At 37.6% G+C, this 12,514-nt stretch overlaps 1 protein-coding gene and 1 pseudogene across 1 annotated transcript in view; one reads left to right on the top strand and one right to left on the bottom strand.

Annotated features, from left to right (window-relative positions):
* Window positions 1-12,514, bottom strand: part of LOC116760030 (putative olfactory receptor 10J6) — a 140,671-nt gene that overhangs the window by 70,975 nt on the left and 57,182 nt on the right.
* Window positions 3,851-4,033, top strand: LOC116760039 (annotated as a pseudogene).

Genomic DNA, 12,514 nt, shown 5'->3' with positions numbered 1-12,514 from the left:
CCTATGGGATGCAGCAAAAGCAGTTCTAAGGGGGAAGTTTATAGCAATACAAGCCCACCTTAAGAAGCAGGAAACATCTCGAATAAACAACCTAACCTTGCACCTCAAGCAATTAGAGAAAGAAGACCAAAAAAACCCCAAAGCTAGCAGAAGGAAAGAAATCATAAAAATCAGATCAGAAATAAATGAAAAAGAAATGAAGGAAACGATAGCAAAGATCAATAAAACTAAAAGCTGGTTCTTTGAGAAGATAAACAAAATAGATAAACCACTAGCCAGACTCATCAAGAAAAAAAGGGAGAAGACTCAAATCAATAGAATTAGAAATGAGAAAGGAGAAATAACAACTGACACTGCAGAAATAAAAAAATCATGAGAGATTACTACAAGCAACTCTATGCCAATAAAATGGACAATCTGGAAGAAATGGACAAATTCTTAGAAATGCACAACCTGCCAAGACTGAATCAGGAAGAAATAGAAAATATGAACAGACCAATCACAAGCACTGAAATTGAAACTGTGATTAAAAATCTTCCAACAGGGCTTCCCTGGTGGCGCAGTGGTTGAGAGTCCGCCTGCCGATGCAGGGAACACGGGTTCGTGCCCCGGTCTGGGAGGATCCCACATGCCGCGGAGCGGCTGGGCCTGTGAGCCATGGCCGCTGAGCCTGCGCGTCCGGAGCCTGTCCTCCGCAACGGGAGAGGCCACAACAGTGAGAGGCCCGCGTAACGCATAAAAAAAAAAAAAAAAAAAAAAAAAAAATCTTCCAACAAACAAAAGCCCAGGACCAGATGGCTTCACAGGTGAATTCTATCAAACGTTTAGAGAAGAGCTAACACCTATCCTTCTCAAACTCTTCCAAAATATAGCAGAGGGAGGAACACTCCCAAATTCCTTCTACGAGGCCACCATCACCTTGATACCAAAACCAGACAAGGATGTCACAAAGAAAGAAAACTACAGGCCAATATCACTGATGAACATAGATGCAAAAATCCTCAACAAAATACTAGCAAACAGAATCCAACAGCACATTAAAAGGATCATACACCATGATCAAGTGGGGTTTATTCCAGGAATGCAGGGATTCTTCAATATACACAAATCTATCAATGTGATAAACCATATTAACAAATTGAAGGAGAAAAACCATATGATCATCTCAATAGATGCAGAGAAAGCTTTTGACAAAATTCAACACCCATTTATGATAAAAACCCTCCAGAAAGTAGGCATAGAGGGAACTTTCCTCAACATAATAAAGGCCATATATGACAAGCCCACAGCAAACATCATCCTTAATGGTGAAAAACTGAAAGCATTTCCACTAAGATCAGGAACAAGACAAGGTTGCCCACTCTCACCACTCTTATTCAACATAGTTTTGGAAGTTTTAGCCACAGCAATCAGAGAAGAAAAGGAAATAAAAGGAATCCACATCGGAAAAGAAGAAGTAAAGCTGTCACTGTTTGCAGATGACATGATACTATACATAGAGAATCCTAAAGATGCTACCAGAAAACTACTAGAGCTAATCAATGAATTTGGTAAAGTAGCAGGATACAAAATTAATGCACAGAAATCTCTGGCATTCCTATATACTAATGATGAAAAATCTGAAAGTGAAATCAAGAAAACACTCCCATTTACCATTGAAACAAAAAGAATAAAATATCTAGGAATAAACCTACCTAAGGATCCGAAAGACCTGTATGCAGAAAATTATAAGACACTGATGAAAGAAATTAAAGATGATACAAATAGATGGAGAGATATACCATGTTCTTGGATGGGAAGAATCAACATTGTGAAAATGACTCTACTACCCAAAGCAATCTACAGATTCAATGCAATCCCTATCAAACTACCACTGGCATTTTTCACAGAACTAGAACAAAAAATTTCGCAATTTGTATGGAAACACAAAAGACCCCGAATAGCCAAAGCAATCTTGAGAACGAAAAAAGGAGCTGGAGGAATCAGGCTCCCTGACTTCAGACTATACTACAAAGCAACAGTAATTAAGACAGTATGGTACTGGCACAAAAACAGAAAGATAGATCAGTGGAACAGGATAGAAAGCCCAGAGATAAACCCACGCACATATGGACACCTTATCTTTGATAAAGGAGGCAGGAATGTACAGTGGAGAAAGGACAGCCTCTTCAATAAATGGTGCTGGGAAAACTGGACAGGTACATGTAAAAGTATGAGATTAGATCACTCCCTAACACCATACACAAAAATAAGCTCAAAATGGATTAAAGACCTAAATGTAAGGCCAGAAACTATCAAACTCTTAGAGGAAAACATAGGAAGAACACTCTATGACATAAATCACAGCAAGATCCTTTCTGACCCACCTCCTAGAGTAATGGAAATAAAAACAAAAATAAACAAATGGGACCTAATGAAACTTCAAAGCTTTTGCACAGCAAAGGAAACCATAATCAAGACCAAAAGACAACCCTCAGAATGGGAGAAAACATTTGCAAATGAAGCAACTGACAAAGGATTAATCTCCAAAATTTACAAGCAGCTCATGCAGCTCAATAACAAAAAAACAAACAACCCCATCCAAAAATGGGGAGAAGACCTAAACAGACATTTCTCCAAAGAAGATATACAGAATGCCAACAAACACATGAAAGAATGCTCAACATCATTAATCATTAGAGAAATGCAAATCAAAACTACAATGAGATATCATCTCACACCAGTCAGAATGGCCATCATCAAAAAATCTAGAAACAATAAATGCTGGAGAGGGTGTGGAGAAAAGGGGACACTCTTGCACTGCTGGTGGGAATGTGAATTGGTTCAGCCACTATGGAAAACAGTATGGAGGTTCCTTAAAAAACTACAAATAGAATTACCATATGACCCAGCAATCCCACTACTGGGCATATACCCTGAGAAAACCAAAATTCAAAAAGAGTCATGTACCAAAATGTTCATTGCAGCTCTATTTACAATAGCCCGGAGATGGAAAGAACCTAAGCGCCCATCATCGGACGAATGGATAAAGAAGATGTGGCACATATACACAATGGAATATTACTCAGCCTTAAAAAGAAATGAAATTGAGATATTTGTAATGAGATGGATAGACCTAGAGTCTGTCATACAGAGTGAAGTAAGTCAGAAAGACAAAGACAAATACCGTATGCTAACACATATATATGGAATTTAAGGGGAAAAAATGTCATGAAGAACCTAGGGATAAGACAGGAATAGAGGCGCAGACCTACTGGAGAACGGACTTGAGGATATGGGGAGGGGGAAGGGTGAGTTTTGACAGGGCGAGAGAGAGTCATGGACATATACACACTAACAAACGTAGTAAGGTAGATAGCTAGGGGGAAGCAGCCGCAAGGCACAGGGATATTAGCTCGGGGCTTTGGGACCGCCTGGAGGGGTGGGAGGGGGAGAGTGGGAGGGAGGGAGACGCAAGAGGGAAGACACATGGGAGCACATGTATATGTATAGCTGATTCACTTTGTTATAAATCAGAAACTAACACACCATTGTAAAGCAATTATACCCCAATAAAGATGTTAAAAAAAAAAAAAAAAAAAAAAGGGTAGATTACTACAGATCCTGTATGTATTAAAAGGTAAAGAAAGGAAGATTATGAGAAACTTTGTGTAAATCACTTCAACCACTTACATGAAGTTGATGAAGTCTTTCAAAGTCACAGATGATCAAATTTGACCCAAGAAAAAATAGAAAATACGAGTGGTCCTGCTTTCCCAGCAGGCCCCATGCAGTGCCTGTGCACTCAGTGACCTTTCCAAGTTGTCTGTTGTGAGTTAGGGTGGCCTGAGATGCTGATCCTGTGCCCGAGATGCTTCAAAGCCTTATTAAGAACGTTTAGATCCCCATGATGCCCTACTATACCCAAGTTTACCAGGAGATTTGGGTAGGAATGGGGTTGATGGGCTTCATCTTTTATAAAATCAGGAGTGCTGATAAAAGAAGTAAAGCCTTGAAAGCTTCTGGTCCTGTGCCTGCTCATGGTCATCATTAACCAGCTTTCTTTGAATGGGATGTTGGTTGGTCTGTCTATGTTGTAGGCAGGTCACAAACATGGGACATTGTGTTGACTTGTAGCAGTGCTGATGCCCTTGTGCGTGAATAAATGTACCTGTGAGACCCACAAAAAGAAAAGAAAAGAAAAGAAATATGAGTGGTCCTATTTTTGTTAAATAAATTAAATTTGATTCTCCCACAAAGAATACTCCAGGCTTCAATGGCGTCACTGGTAAATTCTATCAAAGATTTACAGAACTTGTACAAATTCTTCACAGACTTCCAGATTAGGGAGGAAGTGAGAGTGTTTTTCACTTTATGAGGCCAGCTTCATTCAAATTCAAAACCAGACGGTCTTTACACATAACACACATAAAAAGATAATGAAAGAAAAATATCCCTCATAAACATACTTGCAAAAATCGTTAAGAAAATACTAGTAAATAAAATCTAACAATATGTAAATGGATCATGCACCATGAACAAGTAGGTTTACTTTCGGTAATAAAAGATGGGTTTAACATTTGAAAATCAATCAATGAAATTCACCATATTCATAATAAAGGGAAAAAATCATATATGATTAACTTGACTGATTCAGAAAAAAATAGATAATGTTTAGCTTGCATTCATGAAAAAAATCTTGGCAATGTAGCAATTGAAGGGAATTTTCATAACTGACAGATATTACTGTAATTAATGGTGAAAGACAATGTTTTATCTCTTAGAACAAGAGTAATGCAAAGGTACATTTTATCACTTATATTCAATATTGTCCTGTTTCTAACTAGGGCAACAAAGTAAGGAAAAGGAATTAAAGACATTTTAAAAAGGCATTACAATTGATGAATTGTATCATTGAATAAATATAAATTGTCTTTATTCACACATTGTCTGTTTTTGTTTATAGAAAAATTCTATGGCCATACCACTCTGAATGTGCCTGATCTCATCTGTTTATAGAAAAAAAAAATGTGCCTGATCTCATCTGTTTATAATCAAGAAATTAATAGAAAATGTACTAGAATTAAAAAGTAAATTTAACAAGTTTTCAGAATACAAGACCAACATATACAAATATATTGTATTCTAAATAATAGCAAAAATTAGAAAACAATTTTAAATATCATTAAAAGTCATTAAAAATAATACTTAGTGATAACTTTTACAAATATGTGAAGACATCTTCACAGAAAACTATATATTATTGCTGAGAGAAATTAAAGAAAGCATGAATAAGTAAAGATATGTATTATGCACATGGATTGGAAGTTTAATATTGTTAGCATGTCAGTTCCCCCTAAGTTAGTGTATAAATTCAAACAATCTCAACCAAAATTCCTGCAGGCTTTGTAAAATAGAAGTTGATAAGTCAGTTTAAAATTTATATGTACATGCAAAAGACCTAGAACAGCCAAAACAATTTTTACAAAGAAGAAAGGAGAATAAAAAGGTTTACCATAAATCTACATTAAACTAAATGCCATGGCTATGGAATAATAAAATACATATGAATTGTAACAGAATGGAGAATATAGAATTATTAGGTCCATGCATATAAACTACTTTTCAACAATAAGGCTGAAGTGTTTCAGTACAAAATGATGATTTTAAATATTTTACATTGGGTTATCTTTTTATTTTTGAGTTGTAAGAGTTCTTTATATATTTTGGGTACTAGACCCTTATCAGATATGATTTGAAAATAATTTTTTCCCTTCTGCAGGTTGTCTTTTTTTTAATTTAATTTAATTTTTTAAACATCTTTATTGGAGTATAATTACTTTACAGTGTTGTGTTAGTTTCTATTGTATAACAAATTGAATTAGTTATATGTATACATATATCTCCATATTCCCTGCCTGTTGTGTCTCCCTTCCACCCCCCCATCCCACCCCGCTAGGTGATCACAAAGCACTGAGCTGATCTCCCTGTGCTACGTGGATGCTTCACACTAGCTATCTGTTTTACATTTGGTAGTGTATAAAGGTCATTGCTACTCTTTGACTTTGTTCCAGCTTCCCCTTCCCCATGTCCTCAAGTCCATTCCCTACCTCTGTATCTTTATTCCTGTCCTGCCCCTAGGTTCATAAGAACCATTTTTTTTTAAGATTCCATATATATGTGTTAGCATACAGTATTTGTTTTTCTCTCTCTGACTTATTTCACTCTGTATGACAGACTCTAGGTCCATCCACCTGACTCCAAATAACTCAATTTCGTTTCTTTTTATGGCTGAGTAATATTCCATTGTATATATGTGCCACATCTTCTTTAACCATTCATCTGTCGATGGACACTTAGGTTGCTTTCATGTCCTGGCTGTTGTAAATAGAGCTGCAATGAACATTGTGGTATATGTCTCTTTTTGAATTATGTTTTTTTTAGGGTATATACCAAGCAGTGGGATTGCTGGGTCATATGATAGTTCTATTTTTAGTTTTTTAAGGAACCTCCATACTGTTCTCCATAGTGGCTGTAGCAATTTACATTCCCACCAACAATGCAAGAGTGCTCCCTTTTCTCCACACCCTCTCCAGCATTTATTGTTTGTAGATTTTTTGATGATGGCCATTCTGACTGGTGTGAGGTGATACCTCATTCTGGTTTTGATTTGCATTTCTCTAACTATTAGTGATGTTGAACACCCTTTCATGTGTTTGTTGGCAATCTGTACATCTCCTTTGGAGCAATGTCTATTTAGGTCTTCTGCCCATTTTTGGATTGGGTTGTTTGTTTTTTTGATATTGAGCTGCATGGGCTGCTTATATATTTTGGAGATTAATTCTTTATCAATTGCTTTGTTTGTAAATATTTTCTCCCATTCTGAGGGTTGTCGTTTGGTCTTGTTTATGGTTTCCTTTGCTGTGCAAAAGCTTTGAAATTTCACTAGGTCACATTTGTTTATTTTTGTATTTTTTTCCATTTCTCTAGGAGGTGGGTCAAAAAGGATCTTGCTGTGATTTATGTCAAAAATGTTCTTCCAGTGTTTTCCTCTAAGAGTTTTATAGTGTCCAGTCTTACATTTAGGTCTTTAATGCATTTTGAGTTTATTTTTGTGTATGGTGTTAAAAAGTGTTCTAATTTCATTCTTTTAGATGTACCTGTCCAGTTTTTCCCAGCACCACTTATTGAAGAGGCTGTCTTTTCTCCATTGTATACGCTTGCCTCCTTTATCAAAGATAAGGTGACCATATGTGCATGGGTTTATCTCTGGGCTTTCTATCCTGTTCCATTGATCTATACTTCTGTTTTTGTGCCAGTTCCATACTGTCCTGATTACTGTAGCTTTGTAGTATAGTCTGAAGTCAGGGAGCCTGATTTCTCCAGCTCCATTTTTCTTTCTCAAGATTGCTTTGGCTATATGGGGTCTTTTGTGCTTCCATGCAAATTGTGAAATTTTTTGTTTTAGTTCTGTGAAAAATGCCATTGATAGCTTGATAGGGATTGCATTGAATCTGTGGATTGCTTTGGGTAGTATAGTCATTTTCACGATGTTGATTCTTCCAATCCAAGAACATGGTATATCTCTCCATCTATTTGTATCATCTTTAATTTCTTTCATCAGTGGCTTATATTTTTCTGCATACAGGTCTTTTGTCTCCTTCGCAAGGTTTATTCCTAGATATTTTATTCTTTTTGTTGCAGTGGTAAATGGGATTGTTTCCTTAATTTCTCTTTCAGATTTTTTGTTGTTAGTGTATAGAAATGCAAGTGATTTCTGTGTATTAATTTTGTGTGCTGCTACATTACCAAATTCATTTATTAGCTCTAGTAGTTTCTTGGTATCATCTTTGGGATTCTCTGTGTATGGTATCATGTCATCTGCAGACAGTGACAGTTTCACTTCTTTTTGGTTTTGGATTCTTTTTATTTCATTTCTTCTCTGATTGCTGTGGCTAAAACTTCCAAAACTATGTTGAATAATGATGGTGAGAATGGGCAACCTTGTCTTGTTCCTGATCTTAGAGGAAATGTTTTCAGCTTTTCACCATTGAGAACAGTGTTGGCTGTGGGTTTGTCATATATGGCTTTATTATGTTGAGTTAGGATCCCTCTGTGCCTACTTTCTGGAGAGTTTCTATCATAAATGGGTGTTGAATTTTGTCAAAAGGTTTTTCTGCATCTATTGATATTATCATATGGTTTTTATCCTTCAGTTTGTTAATATGGTGTGTCACATTGATTGATTTACATATACTGAAGAATCCTTGCTTTTCTGGGATAAACACCACTTGATCATGGTGTATGGTCATTTTAATGTGCTGCTGGATTCTGTTTGCTAGTATTGTGTTGAGTATTTTTGCATCTATGTCATGAGTGTTATTGGTCTGTAGTTTTCTTTTTTGTCTGACATCTTTCTCTGGTTTTAATATCAGGGTGATGGTGGCCTCATAGAATGAGTTTGGGAGTGTTCCTCCCTCTGCTGCATTTTGGAAGAGTGTGAGAATGTTAGGTGTTAGCTCCTCTCTAAATGTTTGATAGAATTCAGTTGCAAAGCTATCTGGTCCTGGACTTTTGTTTGTTGGAATATTTTTAATCACAGTTTGAATTTCAGTGATTGTGACTGGTCTGTTCATATTTTCTATTTTTTCCTGGTTCAGTCTTGAAAGTTTGTACTTCTCTAAGAATTTGTCCATTTCTTCCAGGTTGTCCATTTTTTTGGCATATGGTTGCTTGTAGTAGTCGCTCATGATCCTTTGTATTTCTGCAGTGTCAGTTATTACTTCTCCTTTTTCATTTCTAATTCTATTGATTTGAGTCTTCTCCCCCTTTTTTCTTGATGAGTCTGGCTAATGGTTTATCAATTTTGTTTATCTTCTCAAAGAACCAGCTTTTAGTTTTATTGATCTTTGCTATTGTTTCCTTCATTTCTGTTTCATTTATTTCTGATCTGATCTTTATTATTTCTTTCCTTCTGCTAACTTTGGGGTTTTATTGTTCTTCTTTCTCTAATTGCTTTAGGTCTATGGTTAGGTTTTTTATTTGAAATTTTTCTTGTTTCTTAAGGTAGAATTATATTGCTATAAACTTCCCTCTTAGAACTTCTTTTGCTGCATCCCATATGTTTTGGGTCATCGTGTTTTCATTGTCATTTGTTTCTAGGTATTTTTTGATTTCCTCTTTGATTTCTTCAGTGATCTCTTGGTTAATTAGTAGTGTATTGTTTAGCCTTCATGTGTTTTTATGTTTTACAGTTTTTTTTTCCTGTAATTGGTATCTAGTCTCATAGTGTTTTGTTCAGAAAAGATACTTGATAAGGTTTCAATTTTCTTAAATTTACCAAGGCTTGATTTGTGATCCCGTATGATCTATACTTGCAAATGTTCCACAAGCACTTGAGAAGAAAGTGTATTCTGTTTTTGGATGGAATGTCCTATAAATATCAATTAGGTCTATCTGGTTTAATGTGACTTTTAAAGCTTGTGTTTCCTTATTTTCATTTTGGATGATCTGTCCATTGGTGAAAGTGGGGTGTTAAAGTCCCCTACTGTTATTGTGTTACTGTCAATTTCCCCTTTTATGGCTGTTAGCACTTGCCTTATGTTTTGAGGTGCTCCTATGTTGGGTGCAGAAATATTTACAATTGTTATATCTTCTTGGATTGATCCCTTGATCATTATGTTGTGTCCTTCTTTTTCTCTTATAATAGTCTTTATTTTAAAGTGTATTTTGTCTGATATGAGTATTGTTACAGCAGCTGTCTTTTGATTTCCATTTGCATGGAATATCTTTTTCCATCCCCTCACTTTCAGTCTGTATGTGTCCCTCAGTCTGAAACCGGTCTCTTGTAGGCAGCATATATATGAGTCTTGTTTTTGTATTCATTCAGTAAGCCTGTGTCTTTTGGTTAGAGTATTTAATCCATTTACCTTTAATATAGTTATCGATATGTATATTCCTGTTACTGTTTTCTTAATTGTTTTGGGTTTGTTATTGTAGGTCTTTTCCTTCTCTTGTGTTTCCTGCCTAGAGAAGTTCCTTTAGCATTTGTTGTAAACCTGGTTTGGTGCTGCTGAATTCTCTAAACTTCTTTTCTGTAAAGGTTTTAATTTCTCCATCAAATCTGAATGAGATCCTTGCTGGGTAGAGTAATGTTTTTTGTAGGTTTTTCCCTTTTCATCACCTTAAATATGTCCTGCCACTGCCTTCTGGCTTGCAGAGGTTTTGCTGAAAGATCAGCTGTTAACCTTAGGGGTTTCCCTTGTATGTTATTTGTTGCTTTTTGCTTGCTTCTTTTAATATATTTTATTTGAATTTAATTTTTAATAGTTTGATTAATATGTTTCTTGGAGTGTTTTGCCTTGGATTTATTCTCTATGGGACTCTCTTTGCTTCCTGGATTTGATTGACTATTTGTTTTCCCATGTTAGGGAAGTTTTCAACTATACTCTCTTCAAATATTTTCTCAGACCCTTTCTTTTTCTCTTCTTCTTCTGAGACCCCTATAATTTAATGTTGGTGTGTTTAATGTTCTCCCAGAGGTCTCTGAGAGTGTCCTGAATTCTTTTCATTCTTTTTTCTTTTTTCTGCTCTGACCCAGTTATTTCCATCATTTTATCTTACAGGTCACTTATCCGTTCTTCTGCCTCAGTTATTCTGCTGTTGTTTCCTTCTAGAGTTTTTTAATTTCATTTATTGTGTTGTTCATCATTGTTTGTTTGCTCTTTAGTTCTTTTAGGTCCTTGTTAAATGTTTCTTGTATTTTCTCCATTCTATTTCTGAGATTTTGGATCATCTTTACTATCATTACTCTGAATTCATTTTCAGGTAGACTGCCTATTTTCTCTTCATTTGTTTGGTCTGGTGGGTTTTTACCATTCTCCTTGATCTGCTTTATATTTCTCTGCTTTCTCATTTTGTTTAACTTACTGTATTTGGGGTCTCCTTTTCTCAAGCTGCATGTTCGTAGTTCCTGTTACTTTTGGTGTCTGCCCCAGTGGGTGACGTTGGTTCAGGGGCTTGTGTAGGCTTCCTGGTGGTGGGCACTGGTGCCTGTGTTCTGGTTGGTGGGGCTGGATCTTGTCCTTTTGGTATGCAAGGCCACATCCGGTGGTGTGTTCTTTTTTTGCGGTACACGGGCCTCTCACTTTTTTGGCCTCTCCCGTTGTGGAGCACAGGCTCCAGACACGCAGGCTCAGCAGCCATGGCTCACAGGCCCAGCTGCTCCACGGCATGTGGGATCCTCCCAGACCGGGGCACGAACCCGTGTCCTCTGCATCAGCAGGCAGACTCTCAACCACTGCGCCACCAGGGAAGCCCCCGGTGGTGTGTTTTGGAGTGTCTGTGAACTTAATATGCCTTTAGGCAGCCTGTCTGCTAATGGGTGAGGTTGTGTTCCTATCTTGCTAGTTGTTTGGCATGGGGCCTCCAACACTGGGGCTTGCTGGCCATTGGGTGGAACTGGGTCTTAGTGTTGAGACAAATTTGTCTGTGAGAGCTCTCGCCGATTGATATTATTTGGGGCCAGGCAGTTTCTGGTGGTCCAACGTCCTGGACTCGGCCCTCCCACCTCGGAGGCTCAGGCCCAAAACCTGGCCTGAGCACCAAGACCCTGCCAGCCACATGGCTCAGAAGGAAAGGAAGAGAAAAACAAAACAAAAACAACAAAATGAACACACAGAACCCTTGCACAAATGATATAAGCAAACCTATACAGATTAAATCACACAAAGAAACATACACATACACAGAAAAAGAGAAAAAGGAAAGAATATATATATATATATATATATATATATATATATATATATATATATAAACAGAAGAGAGCAACCAAACCAGGAAATCCACCAATGATAATAAGCACTAAATAGTATACTAAGGTGAACATAAAACTAGAAAGAAATTAGGCACAGAAGGCAAATCTGAAGTGTACAGTTGCTCCCAAAGTCCACTGCCTCAATTTTAGGAACATACATTGTCTATTCAGGTATTCTTCAGTTGCAGGGTTTATCAGTTTGATTGTGGGGATTTAATCTGCTGCTCCTGAGGCTGCATGGAAAAAGTTCCCTTCCTCTTCTTTGTTTGCACAGCTCCTGAGGTTCAGCGTAGGTTTTGGCCCTGCCTCTGCATGTAGGTTGCCTTCAGGTATCTGTTCCCTACCCAGGACAGTAGGGGTTAAGGCAGCAGCTGATTAGGGCTCTGTTGCTTACTCAGGCCAGGGGGGGGGGGGGGGGGGGGGTGGGGAGGATGGGGGTATGGTAATCATAATTGGAATGCGGAGTGAGCCTGAGGTGGCAGAGGCCATCCTGACATTGCAACAGCCTGAGGTGTGTCATGTGTTCTACCAGGGAAGTTGTCCCTGGATCTCAGGACCCTGGCAGTGGCATGCTGCATGGGCTCCCAGGGGGGCTGTTGACAGTGGCCTGAGCTTGCACACAGGGTTCTTGGTGGCAGTGGCAGCAGTCTTAGCATTTCATTCCCTTCTTTGGGGTCTGAGCTGATAGCCACGGCTCATTGCCATCTCTGGAGCTCC

The sequence above is a fragment of the Phocoena sinus genome, chromosome 1 (genome assembly GCF_008692025.1).
Source record: "Phocoena sinus isolate mPhoSin1 chromosome 1, mPhoSin1.pri, whole genome shotgun sequence".
NCBI classification, from domain to species: domain Eukaryota; kingdom Metazoa; phylum Chordata; class Mammalia; order Artiodactyla; family Phocoenidae; genus Phocoena; species Phocoena sinus.
This window is presented reverse-complemented; position numbering and strand designations above follow the sequence as displayed.